Raw genomic sequence first — 14,175 nt, forward strand, 5'->3', positions numbered from 1 at the left:
GTGGTAGGCAGGCACCATCTGGTTCTTCTGGTCTCAGGCAGATGGAGTCTCTGCTTTATGTAGCCCTTTCTTTCTCTTGGGCTAATATTTTCCTTGTGTCTTTGGTGTTTTTCATTCTCCTTTGCTCCAGATGGGTTGAGAGCAATTGATGCATTTTTTCACATGGCAGTTTGCTAGCTTTTAAGACCCCAGATGCCACTCAACAAAGTGAGATGCACAACGTTTTCTTTATATGCTTTGTTATGCCAATTGACCTAGATGTTCACTGAAACCATGGTCCCCAGACCTCCGCCCCTGCTACTCTGTCCCTCAAAATGTTTGGTTGTATCCTGGAAACTTCTTAGCTTTTGGATAAGTCCTGTTGTGCTGACTTCCCCTGCATTGTGTGTTGTCCTTCCCTTCACCTAAAATAATTCTATCTACTATCTAATTAGTGAAAACCCTCTCCATCCCTTCCCACACTGGCAACCATCGAAGATTGTTTTCTACTGTGTTTAAATCTTTTCCTGAGTTCTTATAAAAATGGTCTCATACAATATTTGTCCTTCTGTGACTAATTTCCCTCAGTATAAAGCCTTCCAGATTCCTCCATGTTATGAGATGTTTCATGGATTCATCGTTGTTCTTTATCACTGTGTAATATTCCATTATGTGAATATACCATAATCTGTTTGTCCACTCATCTGTTGATGGGCATCTTGGTTGTTTCCATCTTTTTGCTTTTGTAAACAGTGCTGCAATGAATATAGCTGTGCACTAATCACTAAAAAGAGCATTTCAAGATCTATCCAGAAGTACAACACTGCCAGTGATGGCATAATATTCATACGCCTACAAGGAATACCAGTTAATACAATCTATTCAAAGTTACACACCAACCACTAAGGACAAAGATGAAGAAATTGAAGATTTTTACCAATTTCTACAGTCTGAAATTTATGGAATGTGCAATCAGGATGCATTGATAACTACTGGTTACTGGAATGAGAAATTGGAAACAAAGAAGGATCAGTAGTTGAAAATATGGCCTTGGTGATAGAAATGATACCAGAGATCACATGATAGAATTTTGCAAGACAAACGACTTCTTCATTGCAAATAACTTTTTCCACAACATAAACAGCAAGTTTTTTTTTTTTTTTTTTTTTATAAGTGTGGGCCTCACCGGATGGAATACACAGGAATCAAACTGACTACCTGTGTGGAAAGAGATGATGGAAAAGCTCAATACCATCAGTCAGAACATGGCCGGGACCAACTACAGAACAGTCAACTACACATATGCAAGTTCCAGTTGAAGCTGAAGAAAATCAGAACAAGTGTATGAGAGCCAAAGTATGACCTTGAGTATATCCCACCTGAATTTAGAGACCATCTCAAGAATAGATTTGACATGTTGAACACTAATGACCAAAGACCAGATGAGTAGTGGAGTGACATCAAGGACATCAGACATACAAAGAAAACAAGAGGTCATTAAAAGGGGAAGAAAGAAAAGATCAAAATGGATGTCATAAGATTTATGACTCTGAAATGTGCTCTTGAACATCTAGTAGCTAAAAAGAACAGAAGAAATGATGAAGTAAAAGAGTTAAACAGAAGATTTCAAAGAGCAGCTATGGAAGACAAAGCAAAGTATTATAATGACATATACAAAGATCTGGAGTTAGAAATCGAAAGGGAAGAACACCCTCAGCATTTCTCAAGCTGAAAGAGCCAAAGAAAAAATTCAAGCCTCAAGTTGCAATAGTGAAGGATTCTACAGAGAAAATATTGAACAACTCAGAATGTACCAAAAGAAGATGGAAGAAATACACTGAGTCACTACACCAAAAAGAATTGGTAGATGTTCAACCATTTCGGGAGGCAGCATATGATCAGGAAGCAATGGTACCGAAGGAAGAGGTCCAAGCAGTACTGAAGGCATTAGAGAAAAACAAGGCTCCAGGAATTGATGGAATACTAATAGAGATGTTTCAACAAACAAATGCAATACTGGAAGTGCTCATATGTCTATGCCAAGAAATTTGGAATACAGCTACCTGGCCAACTGACTGGAAGAGATCCATATTTATGCCTATTCCAAAGAAAGGTGTTTCAACCAAATGCAGAAATTATCATCAATATCACATGCAAGTGAATTTTTGCTGAAGATCATTCAACAGTGGCTGCAGCAGTGCATTGACAGAAACTGTCAGAAATTCAAGCCAGATTCAAAAGAGGACGTGGGAACAGGTAAGTCATTGTTGATGTCAGATGGATCCTGGCTGAAGGCAGAGAATATCAGAAAGATGTTTACCTGTGTTCTATTGACTATGCAAAGGAATTTGACTCTGTGAATCATAACAAATTATGGATAACATCACAAAAAACAGGAATTCCAGAACACTTAATTGTGCTCATGGGGAACCTCTGCATAGATGAAGAGGCAGTCATTCAAACAGAACAATGGGCTACTGCATGGTTTAAAGTCAGGAAAGGTGTGCATCATCCTTTCACTATAATTATTCAATCTGTATGCAGTCCACATAGTCCAAAAAACTGAACTATATGAAGAACAGAGCATCATGATTGGAAGAAGACTCATTAACATCCTGTGATATGCGGATGGCACAGCCTTGCTTGCTGAACGTGAACAGGACTTGAAGCACTTACTGATAAAGACCAAAGACTGTAAAGACTTAGGTATGAATTACACCTCAACATAAAGAAAACAAAAATTCTCATCAGTGGAGCAATAAGCAACATCATGATAAATGGAGAAAAGATTGAAATTGTCAAGGATTTCATTTTACTTGGATCCACAGTCAACACCCATGGAAACATCAGTCAAGAAATCAAATGATGCATTGCATTGGGAAAATCTGCTGCAAAAGAAATTTTTAAAGCATTAAAAAGCAAAGATGTCACCTTGAAGACTAAAGTGTCCCTGATCCAAGCCACGGTGTTTTCAATTGCCTCATATGCACGTGAAAACTGGACAATGAGTAAGGAAGACCTAAGAAGACACAGGACCTGGCAGTGTTTCATTCTGTTGTACATAGTGCCAATATGATTTGGAACTGACTTGAGGGAACTAACAACAACAACAATGCAAGGCAATACATGTCATGATGATATGTAATTTATTTCAAACTTGGAAGCCATTGGAGGATATTCCTTTACATAATATGTACACCCTGACTTACTAAGGAGACAACATGGGTGTTTCTTTGTAAGCAAAATCTCCTAAGAACAGATACTTTTGAATTGGGAGCAATACTTTAATTGGAGTTCGTTAGGAGGCTCTGAGAAGCCATTTTTCTGTGATAGTGTATATGTCTTCTTCTATCATTCATTAGTTTTAGAATAACTCACTGTTGAATGAGAATATGTTAGAGCCAGGACATATGACGAAATATAAACACAAGAATTTGTTAAAACGAATAAATTTTTAAACTAAAACAATTTCATCTGGGAATAAAAATTCATTTGTATATATTGTTGATCCTCTACTATATACAGAGAATTTCTATTTTAATAACTTTCTTTTCTTTCTTCCTACCTTCCTTCCGTCCTTCCTCCCTCTCTCTTTCTCTTCCTCCCTCCCTCCCTTCCTTTACTTCTTTCCTTTCTCTCTCTCTTTCTGTTCTATGTCATTAAAAAGTGTACCACCCTTTAGATTCACCAGTTCCAAATAGTTGAGAGATAATATAGGGTAGCTGTGAGTTGGAATCAACTCTATGGCAATGGGTTTGGTTTACAGGGTATGTATTTTAAAAGGTTTTATATACATATATAATTTAGCTGGACATTTAGGGAAAACTACTTAAAATCTCCTCATATCAGTTTTATCATCTATAAAATGTCAGTGGTGATATCAACCTTAAGAGGTTGTGTGAAGTATAAACTACAATTTAATCCTGACACAAATCCTGAAATATTTTAGGTGTCACCCAGTGAAGGTGGTGAATAAAAGTTTTACCTCCCATGTATGGTCATGGTCCAGATTTAAGGCTTGTTTCTCCCACTTTTGTTTCTTCTCTGAAATTATCATCAGAATTTTTTCTCCTTGTCCTTTCTTTTTGTGTATAATGTAATAAATGCTAATACCCATATCACAAAATTATGGGGGAAAACTAAAAATAAAGACAGGTGAAAAAGTTTTGTAAATAGACTACAAATAAATATTTATTTCTCTTTCAATGGATAAAATAAAAATAAAAGGGACAAAAAAAAACCTATTTGGATTTCTTTTTACAGAAGAAAAAACATCCTCTTCTATTTAGACCTGGGGAAAATGCTGAAAGCTGCTTCCAGGTCAGGCACACAGCCCTTGAAATGAGTTCACAGGACAGGATACTAGCACATAATCAGGGAGACATGGATAAAAAACAATATGTTCCACTGGCAGTCATAAGACATGGCATCAAATAACTGATCTGATGTGGCATTCATTATTTCTGTATTGTGCTGTTTTCCCCACTTCTTTACTTTAGGAAAATATTAGCTACCTCGTGGGCAAAATCATTTTAAAAACGTGATTGTAAATATGACGTACATATATTCACAAAACGTGGAGGAATTCTATCCCTTCAAAAAGATAGGAAAAAACATTTGGGGAACTAGTGACTAAAAACAATGAAACATATCAATCCTTAGATTAGGGAAGGCAAAGATATCCCAAGAGGGCAAAGTAAAAATAAATCTGAATCAAGATATAATGTAGTGAAACTTCAGTACATGAATACAATAAAAATCTTAAAAAGAACCAGAGAGTAAAGAAAGACGTATATAGTTATATATATATAATAAATAAACAAAATAAGACTAATAGTTTATTTCTTAAAAAAAAAAAAGGTGGAGTTTTTTAGATGAAACAGATCATCCAACAGTTTTAAGTTCAAACCTTTATTTAACAGAAGAAACGAGAAAATAATATCTGCTATTAACGCTTCTATTCATAATTATATTTCAGATTTAAACACCCCCCCAAAAAGAAAAAGAAATTATAATGGTTGTGAATTGATATAAAAATTATTATTGAAGGTTATACAATAGTCTAAGCAGAAAACCTAATAGAAATTAAATGCAATTGAAGAATTGTAACAGAAAGCTTAGCAATGATTTTAGATGAATTTTCAAAACCATTTAATTAAACAAAAGCTTTATAAGATTTATTTTAAAAGATACAAGTTACAGAAGAACAAAACCGCACACACTCCTCAAAGTAGAGTTGACCTCAATGACATGCATGGAATCAAGCTTTCGAGACCTGCATTTGCTGATGTGGCATGACACAAAAGGAGAAGAAACGGCTGCAAACATCCATTAATAATAGAAACATAGAATGTATGAAGTATGAATCTAGGAAAATTAGAAATCATTAAAAAATGAAATGGAACACATAAACATCAATATCTTAGGCATTAGTGAGCTGAAACGGACTGATATTCACCATTTTGAATTGGACAATCATATGGACTTTTTTTTTTATGGACTACTGTGCCAAATCGAAGAGAGTTCATCATCAAAAAGAACATTTCAAGATCTATCCTGAAGTACAGTGCTGTCAGTGATAGGATAATATCCATATGCCTACAAGGAAGACCAGTGTCTTAGTCATATAGTGATGCTATAACAGAAATACCACAAATGGGTGGCTTTAACAAAGAGAAATTTATTTTCTCACAGTCTAGTAGGCTAGAATTCAAAATTCAGGGTGTCAGCTCCAGGGGAAACTTTCTCTGTCAGCACTGTGGGAAGGTCTCCATCATCAATCTTCTCCTGGTCAAGGGGCTTCTCAGGTGCAGGGACCCTGGGTCCGAAGGACATGCTCTACTACTGGGGATGCTTTCTTGGTGTTATGAGGTCCTCATATCTCTCTGCTTGCTTATCTCTTTTATACCTCAAAAGGTATTAGCTTAAGACACTATCTAATCTTATAGATCTCATCAATATAACTGCGACTAATCCATCTCATCACATCATTGTGATAGGATTTACACCACATAGGGAAATCACATTAGATGACTAAATGGTAGACAATCATACAATACTGAGAATCATGGCCTAGCCAATTTGACAGATATTTTTTAGGGACACATTTCAATCTATGACAAGCAGTTAATATGACTATTATTCAAATTTATGCACCAACTGCTAATGCCAAAGATGAAGAAACTGAAGATTTTTACCAACTTCTGCAGACTGAAATTGATCAGACATGCAATCAAGATGCATTGATAATTACTGATGATTGCAATGTGAAAGTTGGAAACAAAGAAGAAGGAACAGTAGTTGGAAAATCTGGCCTTGGGGACAGCATGATAGAATATTGCAAGACCAATGACTTCTTCATTGTAAATACCTTTTTTCAACAACTTAAATGGTGAGTATACACATGGGCTTCACCAGATGGAATATACAGGAATCAAATGTCTACATCTGTGGAAAGAGACAGTGGAAAAGCTCAATATCATCAGTCAGAACAAGACCAGGGGCTGACTGTGGAACAGACCATCAATTTCTCATATGCAAGTCTACGAGAGCCAAAGTACAACCTTGATTATATCTCACCTGAATTTAGAGACTATCTCAAGAATAGATTTGATGAATTGAAGGCTAATGATTGAAGGCCAGATGAGTTGTGGAATGACATCAAGGACATCATACATGAAGAAAGTAAGAGGTCATTGCTCTGACAGGGATCACAATAGAGGGTCTGAGAGCTGGAGAAAAATGTGGAACAAAATTCTAACTCACAAAAAAGACCAGATTACTCGCCTGACAGAGACTGGAGAAATGCTGAATACGTCCCCTGGACACACTTTTAGCTCAGTAATAAAGTCACCCCTGAGGTTCACCCTTCAGACAAAGATTAGACAGACCCATAAAGCAAAACTGAAGGGGCACACCAGCCCAGGGGCAAGGGCTAGAAGGCAGGAGGGGACAGAAAAGCTGGTAATAGGGAACCCAGGGTCAAGAAGGGGAGAGTGTTGACATATTGTGGGGTTGGTAATTAGTGTCACAAAACAATATGTGTACTAATTGTTTAATGGGAACCTAGTTTGTTCTGTAAACGTTCATCTAAAGTATGACAATAAAGATATGAAATAAAATATATATGTATATCTGTCAGAAAAAAAAGAAAGCAAGAGGTCATTAAAAAGCCAGGAAAGAAAAAAAGAAGACCAAAATGGATGTCAGAAAAGACTCTGAAATTTACTCTTGAATGTAGAGTAGCTAAAGCAAAAAGAAAATGACGAAGTAAAAGAGATGAACAGAAAATTTCAAAGGGCACCTCAAGAAGACAAAGTAAAATATTATCATGAAACGTGCAAAGACCTGGAGTTAGAAAATCAAAAGGGAAGCACATGTTCGGCATTTCTCAAACTGAAAGAACTGAAGAAAAAATTCAAGCCTTGTGTTGCAATATTGAAGGATTCTACAGGGAAAATATTAAATGATGCAGAAAGCATCAAAAGAAGATAGAGAGAGGTGGAGTCAAGATTGCACAGTAGTCAGACACTTCCAGTGATTCCTCTTACAACAAAAACCAAAAAAAATAAATAAATAAACAAAGACCTGAAAAAACAAGTGGAACAATTTTATACATGACAAGATAAGGGCCCTGAACATCAAAGGCAAAGTTAGGAAATCAGACTGAGTGGCTGGGGGAGGGAGACACGGTTCAGAAGTGGGGAGCAGTTGCCGGACCTGACTTGGTGAGAAATGGCACCCCTTGGACACAGTCCCCTGGAGGGACAGTGGTAGGGCTGACAGTAGCATTCAGGATGCAGTCTCCTCAGGGGGAGATAGCAAGTCTCACAGTCTACTCACAACTCTGGAACCAGAGAAGAACAGTGCTGTTGGCAAAAGCTAAGTACTTGCATTTGTTTTACTGTGCGCTTAGCCCCCAAGACGGCTTCAGTAGCTGTAGATTTCCCTGCACCTGAGATAGGTGTTGCTGTGCAGACTGAGCCATTCTCCTGGCCTTGGAGAAGGAATAAATTAACAATTGGGGGAAAAGAGAATCTGCCAGCTCCACTAAGCTGGGGAGCTCAGGACAGAAGAAGCTCCTTTCCAGGCACAAATGGTCCACGGACTTTGAATACCTTTCCCCCCTGCATGGACCTGTGTAGGCCCATCTTGGGAGATTAGGCCCTTGTTACTGCAATGGTGTATGTGCTGGGTATCCAACTTGAACTGTTTTACCTTGCAGTGGAGAGGTGTGTTTTTGATGTTTGACACTGCTCTGCCTATTAAACAGGGTCCTTACCTACCTACACTGGGGGCCTGAGAACTGGTGGCTCCACCCACATCATCTAGACACCCACAACAGGGGTCCAAGGATAACAGGTGCCTCCCAGTACTTACAAACAAAAGCATAGGGTGCCTGTGGTCTGACTGCAGAACCCACCTACCCGTGCACTATAGAAAACAGGGGTGCACTTTCCTCACAGACACTTGGGAGATGGTTGTCAGCCCCCTGCCTTTTGTTCAGAGTGTGACCCCCTGCTGCAACCAGATACCTGTGTCTCCAACAATCACCCCTCCCCATCTAAGACTATAGGACTTGATGACCTACAATTGATGACCAGCTACCTAGACACCTGAACTGAATTATACAAGAAAAGTGAATGGACTCCTAGGCTCATATACCTGGTAACAGCTCTAGCCATCTGGTGACAGGATGTTAAATCTTGAAAGTTGCAAATGATCAAGCGAGCTCACTCAAGCACCCTATTTGGGCATATCAAAACAAAACAAAGCAAAAAGCTAGGATACAGTAGGCAAAAGTAAAAAGTAAAATAAAATAACTTATAGATGGCTCAGAGACATCAGTCAATATCAAATCACATAAGCAGACCATGATCACTTCAACAATCTCTCAATACAAAGAATCAAGGAATCTTCCAGATGAAGGTGTTTTCCTGGAATTACCAGATGTAGAATACAAAAGGTTAATATACAGAACTTTCAAGAGATCAGGGAGATCAGGGAAAATGCAGAACAAGCCAAAGAACATACAGATAAAGTAGCTGAAGAAATTAAAAAGGTGACTCAAGAACATAAAGAAAAATTTAATAGGCTGCAACAATCCATAGAAAGAAAGCAATCAGGAATTTAGAAGATTAACAATAAAATTACAGAATTAGACAACTCAGTAGACAGAGGAACGGTACTGAGGAAATGGAAAGCAGAATTAATGAGATTGAAGATAAATAACGTGGCACCGATATATTTGAAGAAAAATCAGAGCAAATTATTTTAAAAAAACATGAAGAAATCCTAAGAATCATGTGGGACTCTATCAGGAGAAATAACCTATGAGTGATTGAAGTATCAGATTAGGGAGGGATAACAGAAAAAACAGAATTGTTGAAGATTTGTTGGCAGAAAACTTCCTTCATACCATGAAAGATGAGCAGCAGATATCTATCCAAAATGCTCATTGAACCCCACATAAGGTAGATCTCAAAAGAAAGTCACCCAGACATATTATAAACAAACTTGCCAAAACCAAAGACATAGAGAGAATTTTAAGAGCGGCTAGGAATAAATGAAAAGTCACCTACAAAGGAGACTCAATAAGAATAAGCTCAGACTACTCGAGAGAAACCATGCAGGGAAGAAGGCAATGTGATGAGTTATATAAAGTGATGAAGAAAAAGAATTGCCAGCCAAGAATCATATACACAGCAAAACTGTCTCTCAAATATGAAGGTGAAATTAGGACATTTCCAGATAAACAGAAGATTAGGGAATTTGTAAAAAAAAAAAAAAAACCTACAAGAAATACTAAAGAGGGTTTTCTGGTTAGAAAATCAACAATATCAGATATCAACACAAGACTAGAATGCAGGGCAGAGCAACCAGATATCAACCCAGGTAGGGAAATCACAAAAATAAATCAAGATAAAAAAATGCTCAGAACAGGGAAACAGTGATGTTATTATGTAAAGGATGACAATACTAAAATAATAAAGAGGGCCTGAAAAATGTAGTCATAGATCTTTCATACAGAGAGATAGTCAAGGGGATAGAAATAAAAGTTAGGTTTAAACTTAGAAAAATAATGGCAAATATTAAGGTAACCAAAAAGGAGACTAACAATGCTACACATCGAAATAAAATACAAGAAAAACATAACTCAGAAAAAAAAAATCAACAATGAATAAGAGGAAAAGGCAATATACAAAGAAAATCTACTCAGTAAAAAAAATAAGCAGAAAAAAGAAACTCGACAACATACAAAAAAAGATATCAAAATGATGGCACAAAACTCATAACTACCATAATTACGCTGAATGTAAATGGACTAAATGTACCAATAGAGAAAGAGAGTGAAAGAATGGATCAAAAAACACGATCCATCTATATGCTGCCTACAAGAGACACTCCTTAAAGACACAAACAAACTAAAACTCAAAGGATGGCAAAAATATATATCAAGCAAACAACAATCAAAAAAGAGCAAGAGTGGCAATAATTTCTGACAAAATAGACTTTAAAGTTAAATTCACCAAAAAGGATAAGGAAGGACACTATATAATGATTAAACAGACAACATACCAGGAGGATATCACCATATTAAATATTTACACACCCAGTGACAGGGCTTCAAGATACATAAAACAAACTCTAACAGCATTGTAAAGTGAGATAGACAGCGCCACAATAATATTAGCTGACTCCAACATACCACTTTGGTGAAGAACAGAACATTCAGAAAGAAGCTCAGTAAAGACACTGAAGATCTAAATGCCACAATCAACCAACTTGACTTCACATACATATACAGAACACTCCACCCAACAGCAGCCAAGTATACTTTCTTTTCCAATGCATATGGAACATTCTCTGGGAGAGACCACATATTAGGCCATGAAGCACACCTTAACAGAACCCAATACATCAAAATATTGCAAAGCATCTTCTCTGACCATGAAGCTATAAAAGTAGATATCAAAAACAAACAAACAAAAAAAAGCGGGGAAAAGAAATCAAACACTCAGAAACTGAGCAATATCTTGCTCAAAAACGACTGGGTTATAGAAGACATTAAGGATGGAATAATGAAATTCAAAGTATCCAATGAGAATGAAAACACTTCCTACCAGAACCTTTGAGACACAGGTAAAGCAGTGCCCAGAGGTCAATTTATAGCAATACATGCACACATCCAAAAAGAAGGAAGGGCCAAAATCAAAGAATTATCCCTACAACTTAAACAAATAGAAAGAGAGCAACAAAAGAAACCCTCAGGCATCAGAAGAAATTAAATAATAAAAAGTAGAGCAGAATTAAATGAAATAGAGAACAGAAAAAAAAATTGAAAGAGTTAACAAGACCAAAAGCTGGTTCTTTGAAAAAATTAACAAAATTGCTGAAACACTGGCCAAACTGACAAAAGAAAAACAGAAGAAGCAAATTACCCAACATCACAACAGACCCAACTGAAATTAAAAGAATCATATCAGATTAGTATGAAAAATCATACTCTAACAGCTTTGACAACCTAGAAGAAATGGATACATTTCTACAAACACATTGCCTACCTAACTAACAGAAACAGAGGTAGAACAATTAAATAAACCCATAACGGAAGGAGAGGTTGAAAAAGGTAATTAAAAAAATAAAAAATCTCCCAACAACAACAACAAAAAAGCCCTGGCCCTGACAGCTTCCCTGGTGAGTTCTACCAAACTTTCGGGGAAGAGTTAACACTACTACTAGTAAAGGTATTTTAGAGCATTGAAAAAGATGGAATACTCCCAAACTCATTCTATGAAGCCAGCATATCCCTGATATCAAAACCAGGTAAAGACACCACACACACAAAAAAATTACAGACCTATATTCCTCACGAACTTAGATGCAAAAATCCTCAACAAAATTCTACCCAATAGAATTCAATAACATATCAAAAAAATAATTCACCATGACCACGTGGGATTCATACTAGGTATGCAGGGATGGTTCAACATTAGAAGAACAATCAAAGTAATCCACCATATAGGTAAAACAAAGGACATGATCTTATCAATTGATGCAGAAAAGGCATTTGACAAAGTCCAACACCCATTCATGATAAAAACTCTCAGAAAATAGGAATAGAAGGAAAATTCCTCAACACAATAAAGGGCATTTATATAAAGCCAACAGCCAACATCACCCTTAATGGAGAGAGTCTGAAAGCATTCCCTTGAGATGGGGAACCAGACAAGGATGCCCTTTATCACGACTCTTGTTCAACAGTGTGCTGGAGGTCCTAGCCAGAGCAATTACACCAGATAAAGAAATAAAGGGCATCCAGATTGGTAAACAAGAAGTAAAAGTATCTCTATTTGCAGATGACATGATCTTATACAGAGAAAACCCTAAAGAATCCTCAAGAAAACTACTGAAACTAATAGAAGAGTTCAGCAGAGTATCAGGATACAAGATAAACCTACAAAAATCAGTTGGATTCCTCTATACCAACAAAAAGAACATCAAAGAGGAAATCACCAAATCAATGCCATTTACGGTAGCCCCCAAGAAGATAAAATACTAGGAATAATTGTAACCAGAGACATAAAAGACCCATACAAACAAAACTACAAGACACTACTAAAAGAAACCAAAAGAGACTTATGTAAGTGAACAAGTATACCTTGATAATAGACAGGAACACTGAACATTGTAAAAATATCTCTTCTACTGAAAGTGATCTATAGATATGCTGCAATTCCAATCCAAATTCCAAGGACATTTTTTAATGTGATGGAGAAGCAAATCACCAACTTCATATGGGAGGGAAAGAGGCCCCAGATACATAAAGCATTACTGAAAAAGAAGAACAAAGTGGGAGGCATCACGTTACCTAATTTTAGAACTTGTTATACCACCATAGTAGTCAAAACAGCCTGGTACCGGTACAGCAGCAGACACATAGACCAATGGAACAGAATTGAGAAATCAGACATAAATCCATTCACTTATTAGCTGATATTTGATAAAGGCTCAAAGTCAGTTAAATGAGGGAAAGATAGCCTCTTTAACAAATGGTGCTGGCATAACTGGATATCCCTCCACAAAAAAATGAAACAAGATCCATACCTCACACCAGGCACAAAAACTAACTGAAAATGGATCAAGGACCTAAATATGAAATCTAAAATGATAAAAATCATGGAAGAAAAAACAGGGACAACACTAGGAGCCCTAATACATAGCATAAACAGTACAAAAAACATTGCTAACAATGTGCAAGCACCAAAGAGAAAAGAGAACGCCTAAAAATCAAACACTTATGCTCATCCCAAGCCTTCACCAGAAGAGTAAACTGATTACCTACAGACTGGGAAACAGTTTGTAGCTATAACATTTCCGATCAGCCTCTGATCTCTAAAATCTACATGATATTGCAAAAACTCAATAACAAAAAGACAAATAATCCATTTTAAAAATGGGCAAAGGATAGGAACAGGCACTTCAACGAAGAAGACATTCAGGCAGGTAACAGATACATGAGGAAATGCACACAATCATTAGCCGTTAGAGAAATGTAAATCAAAACTACAATGAGATACCATCTCACTCCAGCAAGGCTGCCATTAATCCCAAATCACAAAATAATAAATGTTGGAGAGGTTGTAGAGAGACTGGAACACTTATTCACTGCTGGTGGGAATTTAAAATGGTGCAGCCACTTTGAAAATCAATCTGGCACTTCCTTAAAAAGCTAGAAATAGAACTACAATAGGATATGCCAGTCCCACTCCTTGGAATATATCTTAGAGAAATAAGAGCCTTTATATGAACAGATATATGCACAACCATGTTCATTGCAGCACTGTTTACAATAGCAGAAAGATGGAAGTAACCAAGGTGCCCATCAACAGATGAATGGATAAATAAATTGTGGTGCATTCACACGATGGAATACTTCACACAGATCAAGAAGAATGATGAATCCGTGAAATATTTCATAGCTTGGAGGAATCTGGAGGGCATTATGCTGAGTGAAATTAGTCAGTTGCAAAAGGACGAATATTGTATGAGACCACTATTATAAGAACTCAAGAAATAGTTTAAACAGAGAAGAAAATATTCTTTGATGGTTATGAGGGTGGGGAGAAAGGAAGGGAGAAGGATATTCGCAAATTTAGATAGTAGACAAGAACTATTTTAGGTGAAGGGAAAGAC

The 14,175-nt window shown here is 36.8% G+C and overlaps 1 protein-coding gene across 3 annotated transcripts in view; it reads right to left on the minus strand.

Moving 5' to 3' along the window:
* Positions 1–14,175, minus strand: part of LOC135229234 (protein FAM170B-like) — a 188,693-nt gene that overhangs the window by 6,315 nt on the left and 168,203 nt on the right. The gene's annotated exons all lie outside the window — the stretch shown is intronic.

This window comes from Loxodonta africana, unplaced genomic scaffold, assembly GCF_030014295.1.
Source record: "Loxodonta africana isolate mLoxAfr1 unplaced genomic scaffold, mLoxAfr1.hap2 scaffold_170, whole genome shotgun sequence".
Classification (NCBI taxonomy): Eukaryota; Metazoa; Chordata; class Mammalia; order Proboscidea; family Elephantidae; genus Loxodonta; species Loxodonta africana.